The 15,041-nt window shown below is 40.4% G+C and overlaps 1 protein-coding gene across 5 annotated transcripts in view; it reads right to left on the bottom strand.

Moving 5' to 3' along the window:
* The window catches only part of LOC134351859 (dual specificity mitogen-activated protein kinase kinase 6-like), a 205,271-nt gene that overhangs the window by 109,881 nt on the left and 80,349 nt on the right, over positions 1-15,041 (bottom strand). The window lies entirely within an intron of this gene.

Genomic DNA, 15,041 nt, shown 5'->3' with positions numbered 1-15,041 from the left:
CATTTTCATTGTAACATTCAAAATAATTGTTGATACCTTCCAATTCTCCATAGTTCCCATCTTCACGAAGTTACTAAATCATTTCATTTTCACTCCCAGCTGTTTCTAAGTTCTCAAGGCCTGAAGGCTTGAAACCGCAGTAAGCAAAACAGTTCTAAGTTGTCTTACTAATTCTCACCAACTACAAGTGAAAAAAAATCACGGCTTGTTGAACACAAATACATGCTACTGACACTATACAAAAACTGTTACCTCTAAAGCATGGTCTCATGTCTAATAGCATGCAACTGATGTTAGATAGAAACTGTTTGGCAAAAGACTCCTGTTCCAATTAAGTAGCACAGTGTCTCAAATAAACAAAGGGAATCCATGCAATTTTCTCAATTAGTTTTTGTTCTTCATGAGTTGTCCAAACAAGCAGCGGCACAGTCTAATCAATGGCCCATTTAACCAGAAGTTAAAAGGACAGCTTTGCAAACAAACAGCACTGCACAGAGAGCACAGACTGCTGGCCCAAGAACAGGGATGAACAAGAACACGATAGGGTCTGAAGCTAGCCAATGGCACACAGTGTATTTCACAGGACTGAGGATTATTATCCTCAAATAACTTCCTAGAGATATTCTAGAATGCAGTACATATCAGGAATTTTATTCTCATTTGCATAGGATACTGAGGCCATAACATTTGACATCTCAAATTCAATTAACTCAGCTCAAAGGAGAGATTGACTGATAATATCTATGCTGAAATAAATTATTTGCACAATCCAAGTGCTTTTATCCATTAACACAAGGAAGAGATGCTTTCTCCAAATCTTGCCGACACTCTTTCTTCACTTTATACCAAACGTCATGAAGATTCTGATTTCTGGCCCTTTACAGAAACAGAATAAATTATTTGCAGGTCAAGTAATTTAGCATCTTCAGATCTCACAATAAATTCCAACGTTCTTACACAAAATTTCCTCATCACTAGATTAATGATCCAAATAATGATAAGAAAACAAATTTCTTGGTAAAGCTGATAGCCACCATTGTTTGGGGGGGGGGTGTCTAGGAAAGTTACTCAGTCTCATCAGAAGACGTTCAAAGCTTCAACCTTGTTGAACACATCTGATCTGTTTGATTTAAGCCCTGCTGGTCACTCCTTCAAGTGCATCTAATTTGGCAGATTTTCCAACAATTTATCTCCAGAGTTCAAATGAGGTGTAAATGCTGCACTTGGCACTCTAAACTTGGCCAAGAGCACTTGCATAGTAGTTAAATTAAGTTACTTATCTGACTCTTCTAAACAGTTTGCTGTTGGCTTTCATTTACACAGAGTGCCTACTCAAAGTTTTCCAAACTTACCACCACAAAAATGAAACATTCAACAGGATGAATGGCTGAGAAACGACAGCCTGAAGACTGGATAAAGTTAGTGCAGCCTTCCTGCTGTTCACTGCAATTATAGCACTTACAAAATCACCAAATCAAAGTTAACTAGTAAGATTCTTTCTTAAGACCTTTGGAATAGTCTCTGCAGTTAAAGTACCCCTCATACATAAGATGCAGAAATGTAATTTAAGCCCTTCATTTATACCCATCACTAAATCTAGGTAAACAACAGGAATTCTGCAGATGCTGGAAATTCAAGCAACACACATCAAAGTTGCTGGTGAACGCAGCAGGCCAGGCAGCATCTCTAGGAAGAGGTACAGTCGACATTTCAGGCCGAGACCCTTCATCAGGACTAACTGAAAGAAGAGCTAGTAAGAGATTTGAAAGAGGGAGGGGGAGAGGGAGATCCAAAATGATAGGAGGAGGGGAAGGGATGGAGCCAAGAGCTGGACAGGCAAAGGGGATATGAGAGGATCATGGGACAGGAGGCCCAGGGAGAAAGACGGGGGGGGGGAGGGGGAGGACCCAGAGGATGGGCAAGGGGTATCGTGAGAGGGACAGAGGGAGAAAAAGGAGAGTGAGAGAAAGAATGTGTATAAAAATAAATAACGGATGGGGTACGAGGGGGAGGTGGGGCATTAGCGGAAGTTAGAGAAGTCAATGTTCATACTATCAGGTTGGAGGCTTCCCAGACGGAATAGAAGGTGTTGTTCCTCCAACCTGAGTGTGGCTTCATCTTTACAGTAGAGGAGGCCGTGGATAGACATGTCAGAATGGGAATGGGATGTGGAATTAAAATGTGTGGCCACTGGGAGATCCTGCTTTCTCTGGCGGACAGAGCGTAGGTGTTCAGCAAAGCGGTCTCCCAGTCTGCGTTGGGTCTCGTCAATATATAGAAGGGCACATCAGGAGCACCGGACGCAGTATATCACCCCAGCCGACTCACAGGTGAAGTGTCGCCTCACCTGGAAGGACTGTCTGGGGCCCTGAATGGTGGTAAGGGAGGAAGTGTAAGGGCAGGTGTAGCACTTAATCTAGGTCTTTATTATATTATAGACTGAAAAATGGTCCGGGAAAGGTGAACAATGCATTCAAAAACAGATTCTTTCCAAACACTTTCAACATTCAAGATTGTTTAACGTCATTTCCAGTACACAAGCATCAACAACAAAATAATTGTTACTCTGCAGCACAAAACAAACACAGTAAGACAAAGGACACAATAAGTATAAATACACAAGACAACTTATATACCTAAATTAGCTGTAAGTTCTTAAAGTGACGCTAGATACAGGAGTGTCTATACATAATGTGACTGACAGAAAACTCGCAAGCCTAAACAAAAATAACTACAGCATCTACTTTATTGGAATCCTAATACATTACTTTTTAATAACTTTGTACTTCCCTGAAGTCTACCAACTGAACAAGACTGAATCAAATTCCATAATATTGACACTAAAGCCATATTGTGCAATTATTTTAAATTAGCAGTTTTGGAGATTGTAATACAGCCAACACATTCAAAGTAACTTTCACACATTCTGCAGCCAGAACGATCGTCATTTATCTCTTACTAAAAGCAAATGTTTACAAATCCTGACACAAATAGGATTATCAGTTGCCACTTAATCCCTCCAAAGCACACTCTTTAATTAGAATTTTCCTTCCGAAGCATATTTGCTTTGACAAGCTAATTGAAAGCAAAATGGAACACCCTATCAGAGGAAATCATCTGATGAATTTAATCACTGGTATCCAAAACTAAAATCAAAAATAAAACCTCATTTTCCTATTTTAAACACAGTAGTAATTAATCACAATAGTGAAAGATATCTCCCTCCAAAATATCATAGCCAAATTTCTGTGACATACTACTTAGCTACAGAGCAAAATGTCCTTAGAAGATATTCTAGCTCAGTACCCAAAACTGCTTCCACTAGCAGGTACTGTTACCAGTTTCCTACTTGTCCTGCTTGGGACAACTTCAGAATGGAGGAGCAAAATCATTAATTTCATTGCAGGTTGGTCTCTTGTAATCAAGAAAACTCAATATGACACAATCACACATTCACCTTTGGAACCTTATGTTTGTAGGACAACATCATCTGCCCATGAATAGAACATTTAAGAACCAATTTATAATCAAAATATATCTCACTACCTGAAAAAGTCTCAAGATCAAAAGGAGTTGGGGAAAACACTCAAATCTGGACCAGATGACCATTGCATTCAGAATGTATTCAATGACAAAGTCTTATTGAACAAGTCGTTCTAAAAGGAACATTCACTAGATGTCCATTCTACTTTGAACTCAAAATGTGTGACTTCAAAGTAGTCACATTGGCTGTGTCAAGAAACAAAGGTCTAAATTCAGAGCAGCTGAGTAAAGTTTTAATCTTGGTTCCTATTATATTAAAAATACGATCCGATTTTAAAACTATTTGCATCATAGAATCACTTAATCGCAGAAGCCTGTCTAATCTACATAATTGTGGTCAATTCCACAACACATGATAAATGTACCATGATAAAACATTTACTAGACTGCAGAACAGGGGCTCAGGTGTGGAACCAGAAAGTTGCTTTGGTGGACAGCTAGAACAAACATGGGCCAAACTGCTTCAACCTATTCTATAACCAATCTAAGTAACCAAAGATACAATGCAAGAAACTCTTGTTTTGATTCATTCCTTATATAATCAGTACTGTTCTAATTGGTTCTATAAAACTTAGATGACAATCAATTTTAGAGGTGTTGGTAGAGCATTTTGATACTGTCTTGTAAAACAGGGACAATGTCACTACTTGACCAGTAGGCTGTTATGCCTACTTGAGAAGATGCGCAAATCCCAGTTCAACATCACATTTAAAAAGTCAGCAGCTTCTACAGATTCATATTCCCACGAGTACTAGAACACTGATAAATTCCATCCCATTAAATTTTGGGAAAACTGATACCAATGACAATTTCTGCTTCTTAACTGATATCATCTTTCTGGCAATTTTCCACAGCTCAACTTAATCATGTGCAACAGCATCATTTTGATCCCAAGTCAAAATTCCAATAGGCTTCAACATACATACCCATTTCCACTTCGATGTACCATATGACTCCTCTCCTACCTCACCTCAACTATTCCAGAATCTTCAAGAATGTTTTACCACCTCTGGAAATTTGCAATTCTAACACACTCTGGGGAAACCAATACTGCAGGAACAACTTCCAGCTCCTCGACAGCCAACGATCTTGTCAAAAATATCAAAAGGCCACTTCCCAGGCTTTCACTGAACCCCCTCCTTTAGAGATCACAGTGGGTTCAAACCTGCAAACTGCCATCACCACACAATCACATTTTAAGATTCAGAAGCAGTATTCAAAGGTAGATCTATTACTTGAATTTGCTCTCAATCACAGAGGGATTCTTTTTACCATCCTGATCAATTTTTTTCTTCCCTCGTTCAGTTTCATTCTACCTACTGTACATCTATAATTTATCTAACATCCCCTTAAACCTCATGCTTCCAATTTCCTGATACATACTGTTGTCTGTTCACTAACATAGAAACATAGAAAATAGGTGCAGGAGTAGGCCATTCAGCCCTTTGAGCCTGCACTGCCATTCAGTATGATCATGGCCGATCATCCAACTCAGAACCCTGTACCAGCTTTCTCTCCATACCCCCTGATCCCTTTAGCCACAAGGGCCATATCCAACTCCCTCTTAAATATAGCCAATGAACTGGCCTCAACTGTTTCCTGTGGCAGAGAATTCCACAGATTCACCACTCTCTGTGTGAAGGAGTTTTTCCTAATCTCGATCCTAATCTCGATCCTTTATCCTCAAACTGTGACCCCTCGTTCTGGACTTCCCCAACATCGGGAACAATCTTCCTGCATCTAGCCTGTCCAATCCCTTTAGGATTTTATACGTTTCAATAAGATCTCCCCCCCTCAATCTTCTAAATTCCAACGAGTATAAGCCCAGTTCATCCAGTCTTTCTTCATATGAAAGTCCTGCCATCCCAGGAATCAATCTGGTGAACCTTCTTTGTACTCCCTCTATGGCAAGGATGTCTTTCCTCAGATTAGGGGACCAAAACTGCACACAATACTCCAGGTGTGGTCTCACCAAGGCCTTGTACAACTGCAGTAGTACCTCCCTGCTCCTGTACGCAAATCCTCTTGCTATGAATGCCAGCATACCATTCGCCTTTTTCACCGCCTGCTGTACCTGCATGCCCACTTTCAATGACTGGTGTATAATGACACCCAGGTCTCGTTGCACCTCCCCTTTTCCTAATCGCCCACCATTCAGATAATAATTTGTTTTCCTGTTTTTGCCACCAAAGTGGATAACCTCACATTTATCCACATTAAATTGCATCTGCCATGAATCTGTCCACTCACCTAACCTATCCAAGTCACCCTGCATCCTCTTAGCATCCTCCTCACAGCTAACACTGCCGCCCAGCTTCGTGCCATCCGCAATCTTGGAGATGCTGCATTTAATTCCCTCATCCAAGTCATTAATATATATTATAAACAACTGGGGTCCCAGCAATGAGCCTTGCGGTACCCCACTAGTCACTGCCTGCCATTCTGAAAAGTCCCGTTTATTCCCACTCTTTGCTTCCTGTCTGCCAACCAATTCTCTATCCACATCAATACCTTACCCCCAATACCATGTGCTTTAAGTTTGCACACTAATCTCCTGTGTGGGACCTTGTCAAAAGCCTTTTGAAAATCCAAATATACCACATCCACTGGTTCTCCCCTATCCACTCTACTAGTTACATCCTCAAAAAATTCTATGAGATTCGTCAGACATGATTTTCCTTTCACAAATCCATGCTGACTTTGTCCAATGATTTCACCGCTTTCCAAATGTGCTGTTATCACATCTTTATGCTAGGTATGCCAATTGCAACAGTCAACAAAACTAACATGTCATGTCTTAGACATTACTGAGGAGAAAGAGTTTGCATCACGGACTATCGTAGGATTAAAGGACTGTGTATGTGTATGGGTGGAAGAGAATAACAGGGGTTGTTTTACTCTTGTTGATTTGTTGCTTGTGTTGTTCTGTCGAATATTGTGGGCATGCTATGCAGATACTGGAATGTGTGCCAACACTTGCAGGGTGCCCCCAGCACATCCTCGGGCATGTCAAATTCCACTTCATCCTCTGTAAATTCTCAGCTTTTTTTTAAACCCCCTCGAAGATGTCAAAATAGCTATGCACCACTCGTCAGCCAGACTGAAAAATTTCAAGTCAGCTTTACGTAAAGGATGTTGCCATGAAACACTTTTATCCTGTCTATTCCTATTTTTTTCAGAAAAGCACTGCTCAGGCTGCACTTGGAGTATTTTGAGCAGTGAGAAGGTCCAGAAGATGCTCACAAAAATTATCCTGGGAATGAAAGGGTTAACATTTAATGGTTAACTGGAGTTTAGAAAAATGAGGGGGAATCTCACTGAAAGCTATTAAATACTGAAAAGGCTGGATAGAGTGAACATGGAGAGGATGTTTTTTGTAGTGGGGAGTCTGGATCCAGAGAACACAGCCTCAATACAAGCACATCCTTTTAGAACAGAGGAATTTCTTTAGCCAAAGGGTGGTAAATCTGTAGAATTCATTGCCACCGATGGCTGTGCAGGGCAAGACATCTGGAATATTTAAAGCAGAGGTTGATAGGTTCTTGATTAACACACAAATGCTGGAGGAACTCAGCAGGCCAGGCAGTATCTATGGAAAAAAGTACAGTTGACGTTTCCAGCCGAAACCATTCGGCAGCACTAGAGAGAAAAGGCTACAGAGTAGATTTAAAAGCTGGGAGGAGGGGAAAGAGAAACACCAAGCGATAGGTGAGACTTGGAAGGAGAGGGATGAAGCAGAGCTAGGAAGTTGACTGGTGAAAGAAACAGAAGGCCATGGAAGAAAGGAGAGGATGAGGAGCACCAGAGGGAGGCGATGGGCGGGCAAGGAGATAACATGAGAGAGGGACAAGGGGATGGGAATGGTGGGGGGGGGGGGAGAAGAAGAGGAGTCTGGAAGCATTACCGGAAGTTTGAGAAATCAATGTTCATGCCATCAAGTTGGAAGCTACCCAAACGGAATATAAGGTGCTGTTCCTCCCACCTAGGTGTGGTCTTATCCCGACAGCAGAGGAGGCCATGGATCGACATACTGGAATAGTAATGGGAAGTGGAATTAAAATGGGTGGCCTCTGGGAGATTCCACTTGTTCTGGCGAATGGAGCGTAGATGCTCAGCGAGGTGGTCTCTCAATCTACATCAGGTCTCACTGATATACAAGAACCCATACTGGGAGCACTGAACACAGTATATGACCTCAAAAAAACTCACAGTTGAATTGTCACCTCACCTGGAAGGACTATTTGGAACGCTGAATGGCAGTGACTCCTGCAATTACTGCATTTGCCTCCCACAGAGTTCAAGGAAACACCTTGTCAGGCCCTGGAGATTTATTCACCCTAATTTGCCTTAAGACAGTAAACACCTCCTCCTCTGTAATCTGTATATGGTCCATGACCTTACTGCTGCTTTGCCTCACCTCTATAGACTGTGTCCATCTCCCAAGTAAAGATGCACAAAATCCATTTAAGATCTCTCCCATCTCTTTTGACTCCATGCATAGATTACCAATCTGATCTTCCAAAGGACCAATTTTGTCCTTGCAATTCTTCCACTCTTAACATAACTGTAGAAGCCCTTAGGATACTTCTTCACCTTATCTGCTAGAGCAACCTCATGCTTTGTTTTTAGCCCTTTTGAATTCTTTGTGTTCTCTTGCATTTCTTATACTCAAGTACCTCAATTATTCCTACCAGTCTATACCTGCTATGCACTTCTTTTTTCTAAACTAGGGCTCAATGTCTCTCAAAAACCAAGGTTCCCTAAACCTGTTATCCTTGCATTTTATTCTAACAGGCACATAGATACTTTCAAATACTTTCATATTTTCACTTTTGAAGGCCTCCCACTTACCTAATACACCTTTATCAGAGAATAGTCTGGCCCAATCCACACTTCACAGCTCCTTTCTGATACCATCAAAATTGGCCTTCTTCCAATTTAGAATTTCAACCCCCAGACCAGACCAGACCCATCTTTATCCAAACAACACACATCAAAGTTGCTGGTGAACGCAGCAGGCCAGGCAGCATCTCTAGGAAGAGGTACAGTCAACGTTTCAGGCCGAGACCCTTCGTCAGGACTTATCCAAACTGACTTTGAAGTTAATGGCATTATGAACACCACATGCAAAGTATTCTCCTACACAAACTTCTGTCACCTGGCTTGTCTCATTCCCTAATAGGGCATGAGGTATTGCACATTCTCTCATTGGGACTTCTAAGAAACTTTCCTGAACACATCTGACAAACTTTATCCCATCTAGTCTTTTCACAGTATGGGTGCCCCAATTAATAATTTATTTATTTATTTATTATGTATACAAGTTGTCTATATTTTTCTTGTGAATGCTGCTTATATGATGCTATGTGTCTGAGATGGTGCTGCAAAGAAGTTTTTAAATTGCATCTGTGCATCCACGTACTTATGCATATGACAATAAACTGAACTTTGACCTGACTGCATCCTTTCACATCCACGTTTTTACAAGGATTTAACTACTCAGTTTTTTTCAAACCCTTTGTTTATCTGCTCCAACAATGTCATCTTCCATTATCAATACTTCATCTGTTCACTTCATCACCCATTATAATTAGCCATGATTCTTTCCCCATATCGACATTTGATCTTTTACCACCCTTTCAGAAATATAATAGAATTCCCCTCATCATCACTCACTGAACCAGTTCCAACACCTGAAGTAAGACACCAAAAATATTTTCCTTTCATCATTCGCTTAGACAATCTAGCTTACTCCTTAAGTTATTCTATATACCCTTCCTCTTCCTTTGGTCCCTTCCCATTCAAGTGAAAAGAATCCCTCTCCTTTCAGAAGCTCCTTTCTACTGTTCTTCTAACCATCTCTTTTTGTTTCATTCACCTTCTGCCCCAACGCTGTTTTTAATTCTGCCTTTCCAGAAGTTCAACATTTTCTGCTCAGTATTTGCTTCAAACCTGTTCTATTTTTTTCCCTTCTATTCTGACACAAGAGCATCGATCTAATATGTTAGTTGTTTCTGGTAATGGAGGTCAGCCTAACCCCCTCAGTATTTTCAATAAATGCAGCTTTTATAATGCAAAGTCTCTACAGTGCTCCAATTCCGGCCTCTTGACTTCATCTCCGATAATCAGTCTGCCATTAGCAGCCTTCCAGGCCCAAAGCTTTGAAATTTGCACCCAAAAGCTTCTGATTTCCTTCTATTAAAATACTCTCTAAATCCTAAATATTAAGATTTGAGTTCTTTATAAGATATTAGTAGTGAAATAGGGGGAGGGTTTTCACAATTTCACAGCACAGAATAAGTACAAGACAGCTATACAGCCTAATTTTTAGCAGTGGTAATACACAATTGTCCGGCACACAAAGCAATCAACGTCTAATATCCACACAAGACTAATTTATACGAGTATGACTGGAATGGTATACAGAAAACTGCATGATGTTGCAATGTTCTTTGTTTAATTATAAAGTTCTGCCCAAGATGATCTGACCCAAAAACAATTTTTCTAAAATATCAACCTGCAATTTAGTTTAATTACTGAATTATAGTAATACATGGCTTGTATTTGTTTACACTTAGAGAATCATCTGTTAACTAGGAGGTGTAACCAAAAGATTCAGAACTGACTTCAAAATAACTCCCAAAACTGTAGGACTGGCATTCCAAACAGTCTAGGCTGGGATGCACATATGTATATCTAAAGACAGCTCGTGATACACTTCAATAATTCCAGAGCCATGCTATTAAAACAACCTCACAAACAGCAAATACTTAAAAGTTAACAAAAGTGTAAATTCAAATTTCAACAACCATAACATCCAAAATTTGCACTCATTGGACTTAATTTGGCGTTGAGATACTACGCGATGCCACCTCCAAAGAAGCAGAACACCCAGCACATTTCAAATCATAGTCGGGAACTTCAAGCAGGCTTATTTGAAGAAAACCCCACCCAATTACCATCAATAACCTGTGGCAGCAAAGGTCCCAACACTCTAGACCATTGTTATACGAAGATAAGGAATGCCTACTGTTCCATCCCCAGACTGCATTTCACTAAGTTGGATCACTTGGCTGTCCTTCCCTGACCCACATGCAAGCAGAGGCTAAAGAGCAAGGCTCCTGAAATCAGGACAGTGGAGAGGAGCTTATGGGAGGCAGCGGGGGGCAGCTATGGGATTGCTTTGAGTCAGTGGACTGAGCCATGTACAACAACTCGTCTGTGGATCTGAATGAATACACCATGGCTGTCACGGACTTTAGTAAAACAGCTGTAATGAGTGTGTCCTCTCAAAATAGTTTAGTCTTCCCTAACCAAAATTCCTGGATGAACCATAGGATCTGCAGTCTGCTGAGGCCCAGATCAGAGGCATTCAAGTCTGGTGAGCAAGAAAGCTGGGGTGAAATGGCAATTCTATACTAAACTAGGATCAATGAAGGTTGCTCAATAGTTGTGGCAGGGCTTGAATACGATCACCTCGTATAATATTAAATCAAGTGACATAGGAGACACCAGGACTTCATGTCCGGGTGAGCTCAATGCCTTCTATGCTCACATTGACTGTCAAAACATGGAGGAAACATCACGCATTCCCACAACCCCTGATGATACTGTGATTTCAGTCTCAAGCCAACATGCAAAAAGCCTTCAAATGGGTGAACCCAACAAGAGCATGCAGCCCACAGAGGGTACCTGGCCAAGTACTAAAGACCTATCCTGATCAACAGGCCAGAGTTTTCACTGCGTAATGAAGCACATCAACTCCTGCCTGAGAAGTGATGCGACAATTTGGCTACCAGAGCACAGGTCCACAACAGATGCCATCTCACTGGCTCTTCACTCAAAGCTGGAACAGTTGGACAGCAAAGATGCATACATCAGGATGCTCTTTAATGACTACAGCTCAGCATTCAAAACCATCACCCCCTCAAAACTAATCAATAACTTCAAGATCTTGGCCTCAATACCTCCTTGTGCAATGTGATTTCCTCACTTACAGACTCCAGTCAGTTCAGATGGGCAACAACATCTCCTCCGTGATCTCCATCAGCACAGGTGCACCACAAGGCTGTGCGCTTTTCCCCCTGCTCTTCGCTTTACACTTATGACTGAGTGGCTAAGCACACTCCAATGCCAAATTCAAATCTGCTGACTTGGGTCTAATCAAAGATGGTGACAAATCAGCACATGAGGGAGACTGAAAATGTGACTAAGTGGTTCCATAACAACAACCTCTTACTCAATGTCAGCAAATCCAAGGAGCTGATTATTGACTTCAGGAGGAGAAACCAGACGTCCATGAGCCAGTCCTCATTGGAGGATCAGAGGTGGAGAGGGTCAGCAGATTTAAATTCCTCAGTGATATTATTTCGGAGGGCCTGCCTTGGGCCCAGAAGGCAAGTGCAATTACAAAGAAAGCACAGCAGCACCTCAACTTACTTCAGAGTTTGTGCAGATTCGGTACGACATCTAAAACCTTGACAAACATCTATAAGAGCAGAGCAGACTTGATGGGCCAAATGGCCTAATTCTGCTCCTATACCTTATGATCTTACATTAACCGGCTGCATCACAGCCTGGTATGGAAACAGCAGTCCGACTGAACAGAAAATCGTACAGAAAGTACTGGATATAGCCCAGTTCATCATGGGTAAAGCCCTCCCCATCAGTGAGCACTAAATGTTGCCGCAGGTAAACAGCATCCATCATCGGGACCCCCACCATCCAGTTCTTGCTCTCTTCTTGCTGCTGCCATCAAGATGGTACAGGAGCCTCAGGACTCACTACACCAGGTTCAGGAACAGCTATTACCCCTCACCCACCAGGTTCTTGAACTAAAGGCAATAACTTCACTCAACTTCACTTCAAATACCCAAGTTGGTATGGTTTTTCATTGATTTGATTATGGCAATTATTCTATTATGGATTTATTGAGTATGCCCATAGGAAAATGAATTTCAGGGCTGTATATGGTGACAAATGTACTTTGATAATAATGTTACTTTGAACTTTGATAACCATAATGGGACATGATAAAGTATAACAGATTAAGTAACAATTTAACCTACCTTTTGTTTTAAAACTACCCTCCACATGCATACTCCTGGTATGCTAATACTGCATTGACAAAACTAATAAAAACACTTGTAACCAGATTACGGAGTAGAAAATGCTAAAATATGTCGGTGGACATTGATCTCCCAGGATCCATACACATGAACGACAACAATAAAAATGTAGCAGAAGGAGAACTATAGGCTGTTTCTCTCCTCCATATCAACACTAGGAACAACAGGCTCCAAAGCAAGGTGAAAAGCACTTTAGGAGTAAAACCAAATTATTTCCATAGGGGCCACTGGAAAATCATCAAAACTCAAGCTAATATCACATGGATTTTTTTATCCAATCAATTCAACATTGAACTACCATTGGAAGAAATGGCTTTTAAGATGCAGACAAGGGAACAAAACAATAGATCAGTCCATCAAGCCTGAACAAGATCAAGGCAAGTCTTACACCCCAGGCCCACTTTCCCAACTGATTTTCTTAGTATTTAAACATATAGCAATTTCAAACTTGAATATACCTTCCGATGCTCTCTGGGAGGTGAAAAATTACATGGACATTTGACACACTGCAAAAACATACGATCGCTCCCCTAATCTGAGTCTATGCTCTTTTGCCCTGCTCCCATCACCACTCAACAGGTTTTTTTTAAAATCAGGAATAGTTAGAATGCAGACAAGAAATTGCAGATGCTGAAATTTAGAGTAACATACAAGATGCTGGAGGAACTCAGTAAGTATTGAGAGAAATAGACAGTTGATATTTCAAGTCAAAACAGTGAAGACTTTTGGGTAAAGACTTTCTCTCCAGGATCTTGAAAAATGAGTTTAAGAAAATAAAGATGAAGTGATTATTCATACTAAGATATCGTGATGTGAATAACATCGCAGTAACTTACTCTAGCTTCTTATTATCCATTAGGATAGATTGATAATATGGTCTCCTGTTGTGTATTAATAGCAATTCCACTGTTAAATATAGTAAAGGTAATTACCGATTTGATCACTTCCAATTGATGAGGAATGAAATCCTACTCTCCTTTAAAAATCAATTTGCCCCAAATGACAGGGTGCTAAAGGGAGAATTTCACACCCTGCATTAACTGAACTTTATGCAGCTATAATGCATAATATTGCAGTACAAATATTGAGACAACAAATCAAAAGTGAACCTGTTATCTCACCAACCTTTGAAAGAAAGATGATATCAAACTGACTCTCTGCCTCAGTGAAATTAGAAATAGCACCTAAGAAAAGCATTCAATCCATTGTGCCCATTCCAAGGGGAAAACATAGGAATGAATCAAACTAACTGTATGTAAAACAGCAATTTATTCTAACAGTGTCACAAATTACATGTTGGAAATAACAATCTGACAAATTTCACACTGCTAAGTAGTCAAGTAGGTAAAAGTAGGTTGTAAGTAAGAAGGAAGATTTTGTTTTAATTAAATTGACTGTTCTCAAATGATGACAGCAGGAGTTAGTGTGGCTGACCCTAGGCAGATTTAAGCAAGCCATCTTCAATCACGTGGCATAATTTGCTAGTTCATCAGTCGCAACCAATATCCATAATGTTCCGGATTCAAAAAGCAACAGAATAGCTGCATACACTGGGTAAACTATAAGGAAGTAAAGGACAGAAATCCTGCAATATTTTCAGACCAATAGATCACAGAGCAAATAACCTCACACTACAATCAACTGCTCTTGGACAAATGTGTGATACACATCAATCTCTCTTACTGCTGTGCAACAGTAGATCCTCACTTGTTCCACACTGCAATTCTTGAGCTCTTCTCTGCAATCTAATCTTTGCGGTGCTTTCTCCAAGACAGCCAAAGGCTAAGTGTCCCTCCACACTAATGAAAGCATGGGCCATCTGCACTCAGAGGACTTAAGAAATCGCATCTCTACCACATCTCCAACATACTTCCATCCAGCAGAGCCTGCACCCCAGACTTGACTCATGGGCTGTCTGGAACAAGCAACAAGCCCAGCTTCAAGAAGGGAATACTGTACAACCACTGTTCTTTGAAACATTTATCTATATCTCAGTATTTTACAAGTGCTTTGATGCTTAAAAACTGATTAAAATTAATCAGAAATACAAAGAAACAAATCTTGGTCAGTTGTGCTACAGTTAAGTGCTGAACCAACATGCTCAAAGCAGACAGGGTACCCTACAACTATTATCAATTCCTTTAATAAGATCAAAAGATAATTTATAGATAGATTTTTTTATTGTATAGAATATTAGTCACAGTTATTTTTAAATTATTTTACACAGCTTTATCAATGGCACACATTTGAAACGTTAAAGGACAATGCATCATTCAAGATAAAAACTTTTGAAAGTAATATCAATATTTGATAGATATATACACACACACATATATATACTTGGAACACATTGTGACACTCCAACTACAG

This window comes from Mobula hypostoma, chromosome 9 (assembly GCF_963921235.1).
Source record: "Mobula hypostoma chromosome 9, sMobHyp1.1, whole genome shotgun sequence".
Taxonomy (NCBI): domain Eukaryota; kingdom Metazoa; phylum Chordata; class Chondrichthyes; order Myliobatiformes; family Myliobatidae; genus Mobula; species Mobula hypostoma.
This window is presented reverse-complemented; position numbering and strand designations above follow the sequence as displayed.